Source organism: Myxine glutinosa, chromosome 9 (assembly GCF_964187855.1).
Source record: "Myxine glutinosa chromosome 9, kmMyxGlut1.1, whole genome shotgun sequence".
Taxonomy (NCBI): domain Eukaryota; kingdom Metazoa; phylum Chordata; class Myxini; order Myxiniformes; family Myxinidae; genus Myxine; species Myxine glutinosa.
Genome location: NC_136269.1, coordinates 46,559,282 through 46,572,767, shown reverse-complemented (window position 1 = coordinate 46,572,767; position 13,486 = coordinate 46,559,282).

The window sequence follows — 13,486 nt, the reverse complement described above, 5'->3', positions numbered from 1 at the left end:
GTTGAATAACCACTTTCCACACTTGTGCTGGCATTGAAAACCACTTTTCGCACTTGCTTTGGTGTTGCAAAACCACTTGTCTCACTTGTGCCATGGTTGAAAAACCACTTTTTGCACTTTTTAGTGTTGAAAACCACTTTTTGCACTTGTGTTAGTGATGCAAAACCACTTGTCTCACTTGTGCCAGTGTTGAATAACCACTTTAGATACTTGTGTTAGTGTTTCAAAAACCACTTTCCACACTTGTGCTGTTGTTGAAAACCATTTTCCGCGCTTGTGCTGGTGTTGCAAAACCACTTTCCGCCCTCATGCTGGTGTGGAAAACCACTTTTTTGCACTTGGGTTAGTTTTGAAAAACCATTTCGAGGACTCGTGCGAGCATTGAAAACCACTTTTTGCACTTGCTTTAGTGTTAAAAATCACTTTCCATGCTGGCATTGAAAACCACTTTTTGCACTTGCTTTAGTGTTAAAAACCACTGTCTCCACTTGTGCTGGCATTGAAAACCACTTTTTGCACTTGCTTTAGTTTTAAAAACCACTTTCCGCACTTGTGTTAGTGTGCAAAACCACTTTCTGCACTCGTGCTGGTGTTGAAAACCACTTTTTGCACTTGTTTTAGTCTTGAATAACCACTTGTCTCACTTGTGTTGGTGTTGCAAAACCACTTTTCGCACTTGTGTAAGTGTTGAATCACTTGTCTCACTTGTCTCACTTGTCCACTTGTCTCACTTATTTTAGTGTTGCAAAACCACATGTCTCACTTGTGCCAGTGTTGAAAAACCACTTTTTGCCCTTGTGTTAGTGTTTCAAAACTACTTTCCACACTTGTGTTAGTGTTTCAAAACCACTTTCCACACTTGTGCTGGCGTTGAAAACCACTGTCCGCACTTGCGTTAGTGTTGCAAAACCACTTGTCTCACTTGTGCCAGTGTTGAAAAATCACTTTTTGCACTTGTGTTAGTGTTGAAAATCACTTTTTGTACTTGTGTTAGTGTTTCAAAACCACTTTGCACACTTGCGCTGGCGTTGAAAACTACTGTCCGCACTTGTGCTGGCATTGAAAACCACTTTTCACACTTGTGTTAGTGTTTCAAAACCACTTTCCACACTTGTGTTAGTGTTGCAAAACCACTTTTCGGACTCGTGCTGGCATTGAAAACCACTTTCTGCACTTGTGTTTGTGTTGCAAAACCACTTTTCTCACTTGTGCCATTGTTGAGTAACCACTTTACACACTCGTGCTAGTGTTGAAAACCACTTTTCACACATTTGTTATTGTTGAATAGCCACTTTTCGCACTCGTGCTAGTGTTGAAAAACATTTTTCGCGCTTGTCTTAGTGTTGCAAAAACCACTTTTCGCGCTTATTTTAAAGTTGTAAAACCACTTTTCGCACTTGTGCTGGTGTTTCAAAACTACTTTCCACACTTGTGTTAGTGTTTCAAAACCACTTTCCACACTTGGGCTGGTGTTGAAAACCACTTTTCGCACTTGCTTTAGTGTTGCAAAACCACTTGTCTCACTTGTGCCATGGTTGAAAAACCACTTTTTGCACTTGTGTTCGTGCTGAAAATCACTTTTCGCACTTGTGTTAGTGTTTCAAAACCACTTTCCACACTTGAGCTGGCGTTGAAAACCACTTGTCTCAATTGTGCCAGTGTTGAATAACCACTTTCCACACTTGTGCTGGCATTGAAAACCACTTTTCGCACTTGCTTTGGTGTTGCAAAACCACTTGTCTCACTTGTGCCATGGTTGAAAAACCACTTTTTGCACTTTTTAGTGTTGAAAACCACTTTTCGCACTTGTGTTAGTGTTGCAAAACCACTTGTCTCACTTGTGCCAGTGTTGAATAACCACTTTAGATACTTGTGTTAGTGTTTCAAAACCACTTTCCACACTTGTGCTGTTGTTGAAAACCATTTTCCGCGCTTGTGCTGGTGTTGCAAAACCACTTTCCGCCCTCATGCTGGTGTGGAAAACCACTTTTTTGCACTTGGGTTAGTTTTGAAAAACCATTTCGAGGAATCGTGCGAGCATTGAAAACAACTTTTTGCACTTGCTTTAGTGTTAAAAATCACTTTTCATGCTGGCATTGAAAACCACTTTTTGCACTTGCTTTAGTGTTAAAAACCACTGTCCCCACTTGTGCTGGCATTGAAAACCACTTTTTGCACTTGCTTTAGTTTTAAAAACCACTTTCCGCACTTGTGTTAGTGTGCAAAACCACTTTCTGCACTCGTGCTGGTGTTGAAAACCACTTTTTGCACTTGTTTTAGTCTTGAATAACCACTTGTCTCACTTGTGTTGGTGTTGCAAAACCACTTTTCGCACTTGTGTAAGTGTTGAATCACTTGTCTCACTTGTCTCACTTGTCCACTTGTCTCACTTATTTTAGTGTTGCAAAACCACATGTCTCACTTGTGCCAGTGTTGAAAAACCACTTTTTGCCCTTGTGTTAGTGTTTCAAAACTACTTTCCACACTTGTGTTAGTGTTTCAAAACCACTTTCCACACTTGTGCTGGCGTTGAAAACCACTGTCCGCACTTGCGTTAGTGTTGCAAAACCACTTGTCTCACTTGTGCCAGTGTTGAAAAACCACTTTTTGCACTTGTGTTAGTGTTGAAAATCACTTTTTGTACTTGTGTTAGTGTTTCAAAACCACTTTGCGCACTTGCGCTGGCGTTGAAAACTACTGTCCGCACTTGTGCTGGCATTGAAAACCACTTTTCACACTTGTGTTAGTGTTTCAAAACCACTTTCCACACTTGTGTTAGTGTTGCAAAACCACTTTTCGGACTCGTGCTGGCATTGAAAACCACTTTCTGCACTTGTATTAGTGTTGAAAAACCACTTTTCTCACTTGTGCCATTGTTGATTAACCGCTTTACACACTCGTGCTCGTGTTGAAAACCATCTTTCACACATGTGTTATTGTTGAATAGCCACTTTTCGCACTCGTGCTGGTGTTGAAAAACATTTTTTGCGCTTGTCTTAGTGTTGCAAAAACCACTTTTCGCGCTTGTTTTAAAGTTGCAAAACCACTTTTCACACTTGAGCTGGCGTTGAAAACCACTTGTCCCACTTGTGCCAGTGTTGAATAATCACTTTAGATACTTGTGTTAGTGTTTCAAAACCACTTTCCACACTTACGCTGGCGTTGAAAACCACTCTTCGCACTTGCTTTCGTGTTGCAAAACCACTTGTCTCACTTGTGCCATGGTTGAAAAACCACTTTTTGCACTTGTGTTAGTGTTGAAAATCACTTTTCGCACTTGTGTTAGTGTTGAAAAACCACTTTTCGCACTTGTGTTGGTGCAGGAAACCACTTTTGCACTTGTATTAGTGTGGAAAAAACACTTTTTGCACTTGTGATAGTGTTGAAAAACCACTTTTCTCACTTGTGCCATTGTTGAGTAACCACTTTACACACTCGTGCTAGTGTTGAAAACCACTTTTCACACATTTGTTATTGTTGAATAGCCACTTTTCGCACTCGTGCTAGTGTTGAAAAACATTTTTCGCGCTTGTCTTAGTGTTGCAAAAACCACTTTTCGCGCTTATTTTAAAGTTGTAAAACCACTTTTCGCACTTGTGCCGGTGTTTCAAAACTACTTTCCACACTTGTGTTAGTGTTTCAAAACCACTTTCCACACTTGGGCTGGTGTTGAAAACCACTTTTCGCACTTGCTTTAGTGTTGCAAAACCACTTGTCTCACTTGTGCCATCGTTGAAAAACCACTTTTTGCACTTGTGTTCGTGCTGAAAATCACTTTTCGCACTTGTGTTGGTGTTTCAAAACCACTTTCCACACTTGTGCTGGCATTGAAAACCACCTTTCGCACTTGTGTTAGTGTTTCAAAACCACTTTCCACACTTGTGTTAGTGTTGCAAAACCACTTTTCGGACTCGTGCTAGCATTGAAAACCACTGTCCGCACTTCTGCTGGCATTGAAAACCACTTTCCGCACTTGTGTTTGTGTTGCAAAACCACTTTTCTCACTTGTGCCATTGTTGATTAACCGCTTTACACACTCGTGCTCGTGTTGAAAACCATCTTTCACACATGTGTTATTGTTGAAAAACCACTTTTCGCACTGGTGTTGGTGAAGGAAACCACTTTTCGGACTCGTGCTAGCATTGAAAACCACTGTCCGCACTTCTGCTGGCATTGAAAACCACTTTCCGCACTTGTGTTTGTGTTGCAAAACCACTTTTCTCACTTGTGCCATTGTTGATTAACCGCTTTACACACTCGTGCTCGTGTTGAAAACCACCTTTCACACATGTGTTATTGTTGAATAGCCACTTTTCGCATTCGTGCTGGTGTTGAAAAACATTTTTCGCGCTTGTCTTAGTGTTGCAAAAACCACTTTTCGCGCTTGTTTTAAAGTTGCAAAACCACTTTTCACACTTGAGCTGGCGTTGAAAACCACTTGTCCCACTTGTGCCAGTGTTGAATAACCACTTTAGATACTTGTGTTAGTGTTTCAAAACCACTTTCCACACTTACGCTGGCATTGAAAACCACTCTTCACACTTGCTTTCGTGTTGCAAAACCACTTGTCTCACTTGTGCCATGGTTGAAAAACCAGTTTTTGCACTTGTGTTAGTGTTGAAAATCACTTTTCGCACTTGTGTTAGTGTTGAAAAACCACTTTTCGCACTTGTGTTGGTGCAGGAAACCACTTTTGCACTTGTATTAGTGTGGAAAAAACACTTTTTGCTCTTGTGATAGTGTTGAAAAACCACTTTTCGCACTTGTGTTAGTGTTGAAAAACCACTTTTCGCACTTGTGTTGGTGCAGGAAACCACTTTTGCACTTGTATTAGTGTGGAAAAAACACTTTTTGCACTTGTGATAGTGTTGAAAAACCACTTTTCGCACTGGTGTTGGTGAAGGAAACCACTTTTTGCACTTGTGTTAGTGTTGAAAACCCACTTTTTGCACTTGTGTTAGTGTTTCAAAACCAATTTCCACACTTGTACTGGCGTTGAAAACATTTTTCCGCGCTTGTGATTATGTTGCAAATCCACTTTTCACCCTCATGTTAGTGTTGAAAAATACATTTCGCACTTGCGCTCGTGTTGAAAACCACTGTCAGCACTTAAGCTGGCATTGAAAACCACTTTTCGCAATTGTGCTAGTGTTGAAAACCACTTTCCACACTTGAGCTGGCGTTGAAAACCACTTGCCTCACTTGTGCCAGTGTTGAGTAACCACTTTTTGCACTTGTGTTAGTGTTAAAAACCACTTTCCGCACTTGTGCTGGTGTTGCAAAACGACTTGTATCACTTGTGCCAGTGTTGAAAAACCACTTTTTGCACTTGTGTTAGTGTTGAAAATCACTTTTCGCACTTGTGTTAGTGTTTCAAAACCACTTTCCACACTTGAGCTGGCATTGAAAACCACTTGTCTCAATTGTGCCAGTGTTGAATAACCACTTTCCACACTTGTGCTGGCATTGAAAACCACTTTTCGCACTTGCTTTGGTGTTGCAAAACCACTTGTCTCACTTGTGCCATGGTTGAAAAACCACTTTTTGCACTTTTTAGTGTTGAAAACCACTTTTTGCACTTGTGTTAGTGATGCAAAACCACTTGTCTCACTTGTGCCAGTGTTGAATAACCACTTTAGATACTTGTGTTAGTGTTTCAAAAACCACTTTCCACACTTGTGCTGTTGTTGAAAACCATTTTCCGCGCTTGTGCTGGTGTTGCAAAACCACTTTCCGCCCTCATGCTGGTGTGGAAAACCACTTTTTTGCACTTGGGTTAGTTTTGAAAAACCATTTCGAGGACTCGTGCGAGCATTGAAAACCACTTTTTGCACTTGCTTTAGTGTTAAAAATCACTTTCCATGCTGGCATTGAAAACCACTTTTTGCACTTGCTTTAGTGTTAAAAACCACTGTCTCCACTTGTGCTGGCATTGAAAACCACTTTTTGCACTTGCTTTAGTTTTAAAAACCACTTTCCGCACTTGTGTTAGTGTGCAAAACCACTTTCTGCACTCGCGCTGGTGTTGAAAACCACTTTTTGCACTTGTTTTAGTCTTGAATAACCACTTGTCTCACTTGTGTTGGTGTTGCAAAACCACTTTTCGCACTTGTGTAAGTGTTGAATCACTTGTCTCACTTGTCTCACTTGTCCACTTGTCTCACTTATTTTAGTGTTGCAAAACCACATGTCTCACTTGTGCCAGTGTTGAAAAACCACTTTTTGCCCTTGTGTTAGTGTTTCAAAACTACTTTCCACACTTGTGTTAGTGTTTCAAAACCACTTTCCACACTTGTGCTGGCGTTGAAAACCACTGTCCGCACTTGCGTTAGTGTTGCAAAACCACTTGTCTCACTTGTGCCAGTGTTGAAAAATCACTTTTTGCACTTGTGTTAGTGTTGAAAATCACTTTTTGTACTTGTGTTAGTGTTTCAAAACCACTTTGCACACTTGCGCTGGCGTTGAAAACTACTGTCCGCACTTGTGCTGGCATTGAAAACCACTTTTCACACTTGTGTTAGTGTTTCAAAACCACTTTCCACACTTGTGTTAGTGTTGCAAAACCACTTTTCGGACTCGTGCTGGCATTGAAAACCACTTTCTGCACTTGTGTTTGTGTTGCAAAACCACTTTTCTCACTTGTGCCATTGTTGAGTAACCACTTTACACACTCGTGCTAGTGTTGAAAACCACTTTTCACACATTTGTTATTGTTGAATAGCCACTTTTCGCACTCGTGCTAGTGTTGAAAAACATTTTTCGCGCTTGTCTTAGTGTTGCAAAAACCACTTTTCGCGCTTATTTTAAAGTTGTAAAACCACTTTTCGCACTTGTGCTGGTGTTTCAAAACTACTTTCCACACTTGTGTTAGTGTTTCAAAACCACTTTCCACACTTGGGCTGGTGTTGAAAACCACTTTTCGCACTTGCTTTAGTGTTGCAAAACCACTTGTCTCACTTGTGCCATGGTTGAAAAACCACTTTTTGCACTTGTGTTCGTGCTGAAAATCACTTTTCGCACTTGTGTTAGTGTTTCAAAACCACTTTCCACACTTGAGCTGGCGTTGAAAACCACTTGTCTCAATTGTGCCAGTGTTGAATAACCACTTTCCACACTTGTGCTGGCATTGAAAACCACTTTTCGCACTTGCTTTGGTGTTGCAAAACCACTTGTCTCACTTGTGCCATGGTTAAAAAACCACTTTTTGCACTTTTTAGTGTTGAAAACCACTTTTCGCACTTGTGTTAGTGTTGCAAAACCACTTGTCTCACTTGTGCCAGTGTTGAATAACCACTTTAGATACTTGTGTTAGTGTTTCAAAACCACTTTCCACACTTGTGCTGTTGTTGAAAACCATTTTCCGCGCTTGTGCTGGTGTTGCAAAACCACTTTCCGCCCTCATGCTGGTGTGGAAAACCACTTTTTTGCACTTGGGTTAGTTTTGAAAAACCATTTCGAGGAATCGTGCGAGCATTGAAAACCACTTTTTGCACTTGCTTTAGTGTTAAAAATCACTTTTCATGCTGGCATTGAAAACCACTTTTTGCACTTGCTTTAGTGTTAAAAACCACTGTCCCCACTTGTGCTGGCATTGAAAACCACTTTTTGCACTTGCTTTAGTTTTAAAAACCACTTTCCGCACTTGTGTTAGTGTGCAAAACCACTTTCTGCACTCGTGCTGGTGTTGAAAACCACTTTTTGCACTTGTTTTAGTCTTGAATAACCACTTGTCTCACTTGTGTTGGTGTTGCAAAACCACTTTTCGCACTTGTGTAAGTGTTGAATCACTTGTCTCACTTGTCTCACTTGTCCACTTGTCTCACTTATTTTAGTGTTGCAAAACCACATGTCTCACTTGTGCCAGTGTTGAAAAACCACTTTTTGCCCTTGTGTTAGTGTTTCAAAACTACTTTCCACACTTGTGTTAGTGTTTCAAAACCACTTTCCACACTTGTGCTGGCGTTGAAAACCACTGTCCGCACTTGCGTTAGTGTTGCAAAACCACTTGTCTCACTTGTGCCAGTGTTGAAAAACCACTTTTTGCACTTGTGTTAGTGTTGAAAATCACTTTTTGTACTTGTGTTAGTGTTTCAAAACCACTTTGCGCACTTGCGCTGGCGTTGAAAACTACTGTCCGCACTTGTGCTGGCATTGAAAACCACTTTTCACACTTGTGTTAGTGTTTCAAAACCACTTTCCACACTTGTGTTAGTGTTGCAAAACCACTTTTCGGACTCGTGCTGGCATTGAAAACCACTTTCTGCACTTGTATTAGTGTTGAAAAACCACTTTTCTCACTTGTGCCATTGTTGATTAACCGCTTTACACACTCGTGCTCGTGTTGAAAACCATCTTTCACACATGTGTTATTGTTGAATAGCCACTTTTCGCACTCGTGCTGGTGTTGAAAAACATTTTTTGCGCTTGTCTTAGTGTTGCAAAAACCACTTTTCGCGCTTGTTTTAAAGTTGCAAAACCACTTTTCACACTTGAGCTGGCGTTGAAAACCACTTGTCCCACTTGTGCCAGTGTTGAATAATCACTTTAGATACTTGTGTTAGTGTTTCAAAACCACTTTCCACACTTACGCTGGCGTTGAAAACCACTCTTCCCACTTGCTTTCGTGTTGCAAAACCACTTGTCTCACTTGTGCCATGGTTGAAAAACCACTTTTTGCACTTGTGTTAGTGTTGAAAATCACTTTTCGCACTTGTGTTAGTGTTGAAAAACCACTTTTCGCACTTGTGTTGGTGCAGGAAACCACTTTTGCACTTGTATTAGTGTGGAAAAAACACTTTTTGCACTTGTGATAGTGTTGAAAAACCACTTTTCTCACTTGTGCCATTGTTGAGTAACCACTTTACACACTCGTGCTAGTGTTGAAAACCACTTTTCACACATTTGTTATTGTTGAATAGCCACTTTTCGCACTCGTGCTAGTGTTGAAAAACATTTTTCGCGCTTGTCTTAGTGTTGCAAAAACCACTTTTCGCGCTTATTTTAAAGTTGTAAAACCACTTTTCGCACTTGTGCCGGTGTTTCAAAACTACTTTCCACACTTGTGTTAGTGTTTCAAAACCACTTTCCACACTTGGGCTGGTGTTGAAAACCACTTTTCGCACTTGCTTTAGTGTTGCAAAACCACTTGTCTCACTTGTGCCATCGTTGAAAAACCACTTTTTGCACTTGTGTTCGTGCTGAAAATCACTTTTCGCACTTGTGTTGGTGTTTCAAAACCACTTTCCACACTTGTGCTGGCATTGAAAACCACCTTTCGCACTTGTGTTAGTGTTTCAAAACCACTTTCCACACTTGTGTTAGTGTTGCAAAACCACTTTTCGGACTCGTGCTAGCATTGAAAACCACTGTCCGCACTTCTGCTGGCATTGAAAACCACTTTCCGCACTTGTGTTTGTGTTGCAAAACCACTTTTCTCACTTGTGCCATTGTTGATTAACCGCTTTACACACTCGTGCTCGTGTTGAAAACCATCTTTCACACATGTGTTATTGTTGAAAAACCACTTTTTGCACTGGTGTTGGTGAAGGAAACCACTTTTCGGACTCGTGCTAGCATTGAAAACCACTGTCCGCACTTCTGCTGGCATTGAAAACCACTTTCCGCACTTGTGTTTGTGTTGCAAAACCACTTTTCTCACTTGTGCCATTGTTGATTAACCGCTTTACACACTCGTGCTCGTGTTGAAAACCACCTTTCACACATGTGTTATTGTTGAATAGCCACTTTTCGCATTCGTGCTGGTGTTGAAAAACATTTTTCGCGCTTGTCTTAGTGTTGCAAAAACCACTTTTCGCGCTTGTTTTAAAGTTGCAAAACCACTTTTCACACTTGAGCTGGCGTTGAAAACCACCTGTCCCACTTGTGCCAGTGTTGAATAACCACTTTAGATACTTGTGTTAGTGTTTCAAAACCACTTTCCACACTTACGCTGGCATTGAAAACCACTCTTCACACTTGCTTTCGTGTTGCAAAACCACTTGTCTCACTTGTGCCATGGTTGAAAAACCAGTTTTTGCACTTGTGTTAGTGTTGAAAATCACTTTTCGCACTTGTGTTAGTGTTGAAAAACCACTTTTCGCACTTGTGTTGGTGCAGGAAACCACTTTTGCACTTGTATTAGTGTGGAAAAAACACTTTTTGCTCTTGTGATAGTGTTGAAAAACCACTTTTCGCACTTGTGTTAGTGTTGAAAAACCACTTTTCGCACTTGTGTTGGTGCAGGAAACCACTTTTGCACTTGTATTAGTGTGGAAAAAACACTTTTTGCACTTGTGATAGTGTTGAAAAACCACTTTTCACACTGGTGTTGGTGAAGGAAACCACTTTTTGCACTTGTGTTAGTGTTGAAAACCCACTTTTTGCACTTGTGTTAGTGTTTCAAAACCAATTTCCACACTTGTACTGGCGTTGAAAACATTTTGCCGCGCTTGTGATTATGTTGCAAATCCACTTTTCACCCTCATGTTAGTGTTGAAAAATACATTTCGCACTTGCGCTCGTGTTGAAAACCACTGTCAGCACTTAAGCTGGCATTGAAAACCACTTTTCGCAATTGTGCTAGTGTTGAAAACCACTTTCCACACTTGAGCTGGCGTTGAAAACCACTTGCCTCACTTGTGCCAGTGTTGAGTAACCACTTTTTGCACTTGTGTTAGTGTTAAAAACCACTTTCCGCACTTGTGCTGGTGTTGCAAAACGACTTGTATCACTTGTGCCAGTGTTGAAAAACCACTTTTTGCACTTGTGTTAGTGTTGAAAATCACTTTTCGCACTTGTGTTAGTGTTTCAAAACCACTTTCCACACTTGAGCTGGCATTGAAAACCACTTGTCTCAATTGTGCCAGTGTTGAATAACCACTTTCCACACTTGTGCTGGCATTGAAAACCACTTTTCGCACTTGCTTTGGTGTTGCAAAACCACTTGTCTCACTTGTGCCATGGTTGAAAAACCACTTTTTGCACTTTTTAGTGTTGAAAACCACTTTTTGCACTTGTGTTAGTGATGCAAAACCACTTGTCTCACTTGTGCCAGTGTTGAATAACCACTTTAGATACTTGTGTTAGTGTTTCAAAAACCACTTTCCACACTTGTGCTGTTGTTGAAAACCATTTTCCGCGCTTGTGCTGGTGTTGCAAAACCACTTTCCGCCCTCATGCTGGTGTGGAAAACCACTTTTTTGCACTTGGGTTAGTTTTGAAAAACCATTTCGAGGACTCGTGCGAGCATTGAAAACCACTTTTTGCACTTGCTTTAGTGTTAAAAATCACTTTCCATGCTGGCATTGAAAACCACTTTTTGCACTTGCTTTAGTGTTAAAAACCACTGGCTCCACTTGTGCTGGCATTGAAAACCACTTTTTGCACTTGCTTTAGTGTTGAAAACCCACTTTTCGCACTTGTGTTAGTGTTGAAAAACCACTTTTCGCACTTGTGTTGGTGCAGGAAACCACTTTTGCACTTGTATTAGTGTGGAAAAAACACTTTTAGCACTTGTGTTAGTGTTGAAAAACCACTTTTCGCACTTGTGTTAGTGTTGAAAAAACACTTTTCGCACTTGTGTTAGTGTTGAAAAACCACTTTTCGCACTTGTGTTGGTGCAGGAAACCACTTTTGCACTTGTATTAGTGTGGAAAAAACACTTTTTGCACTTGTGATAGTGTTGAAAAACCACTTTTTGCACTTGTCTTAGTGTTGAAAAACCACTTTTCGCACATGTGTTGGTGCAGGAAACCACTTTTGCACTTGTATTAGTGTGGAAAAAACACTTTTTGCACTTGTGATAGTGTTGAAAAACCACATTTCGCACTTGTGTTAGTATTGAAAAACCACTTTTCGCACTTGTGTTGGTGCAGGAAACCACTTTTGCACTTGTATTAGTGTGGAAAAAACACTTTTCGCACTTGTGTTAGTGTTGAAAAACCACTTTTTGCACTTGTGTTAGTGTTGAAAAACCACTTTTCGCACTTGTGTTAGTGTTGAAAAACCACTTTTCGGACTTGTGTTGGTGCAGGAAACCACTTTTGCACTTGTATTAGTGTCGAAAAAACACTTTTTACACTTGTGATAGTGTTGAAAAACCACTTTTCGCACTTGTGTTGGTGTTGAAAAACCGCTTTTCGCACTTGTGTTGGTGCAGAAAACCACTTTTGCACTTGTATTAGTGTGGAAAAACCACTTTTCACACTTGTGTTAGTGTTGAAAAACCACTTTTCGCACTTGTGTTAGTGTTGAAAAGCCACTTTTCGCACTTGTGTTGGTGCAGAAAACCACTTTTGCACTTGTATTAGTGTGGAAAAACCACTTTTCGCACTTGTGTTAGTGTTGAAAAACCACTTTTCGCACTTGTATTAGTGTTGAAAACCACTTTTTGCACTTGTGTTGGTGCAGGAAACCACTTTTGCACTTGTATTAATGTGGAAAAACCACTTTTCGCACTTGTGTTAGTGTTGAAAAACCACTTTTCGCACTTGTGTTAGTGTTGAAAAACCACTTTTCGCACTTGTGTTGGTGCAGGAAACCACTTTTGCACTTGTATTAGTGTGGAAAAACCACTTTTCGCACTTGTGTTAGTGTTGAAAAACCACTTTTCGCACTTGTGTCAGTGTTGAAAAACCACTTTTCGCACTTGTGTTGGTGCAGGAAACCACTTTTGCACTTGTATTAGTGTGGAAAAAACACTTTTCGCACTTGTGAAAGTGTTGAAAACCCACTTTTAGCACTTGTGTTAGTGTTGAAAATCCACTTTTCACACTTGTGTTGGTGCAGGAAACCACTTTTGCACTTGTATTAGTGTGGAAAAAACACTTTTTGCACTTGTGATAGTGTTGAAAAACCACTTTTCGCACTTGTGTTAGTGTTGAAAAACCACTTTTCGCACATGTGTTAGTGAAGGAAACCACTTTTGCACTTGTGTTAGTGTTGAAAAACCACTTTTCACACTTGTGTTAGTGTTGAAAAACCACTTTTCGCACTTGTGTTAGTGTTGAAAAACCACTCTTTTCACTTGTTTTGGTGCAGCAAACCACTTTTGCACTTGTATTAGTGTGGAAAAAACACTTTTCGCACTTGTGTTAGTGTTGAAAAACCACTTTTCGCACTTGTGTTAGTGTTGAAAAACCACTTTTCGCACTTGTGTTAGAGTTGAAAAACCACTTTTCGCACTTGTGTTGGTGCAGGAAACCACTTTTGCACTTGTATTAGTGTGGAAAAAACACTTTTCGCACTTGTGTTAGTGTTTAAAACCCACTTTTCGCACTTGCGTTAGTGTTGAAAATCCACTTTTCGCACTTGTGTTGGTGCAGGAAACCACTTTTGCACTTGTATTAGTGTGGAAAAAACACTTTTTGCACTTGTGATAGTGTTGAAAAACCACTTTTCGCACTTGTGTTAGTGTTGAAAAACCACTTTTTTCACTTGTGTTGGTGCAGGAAACCACTTTCGCACTTGTATTAGTGTTGAAAACCAC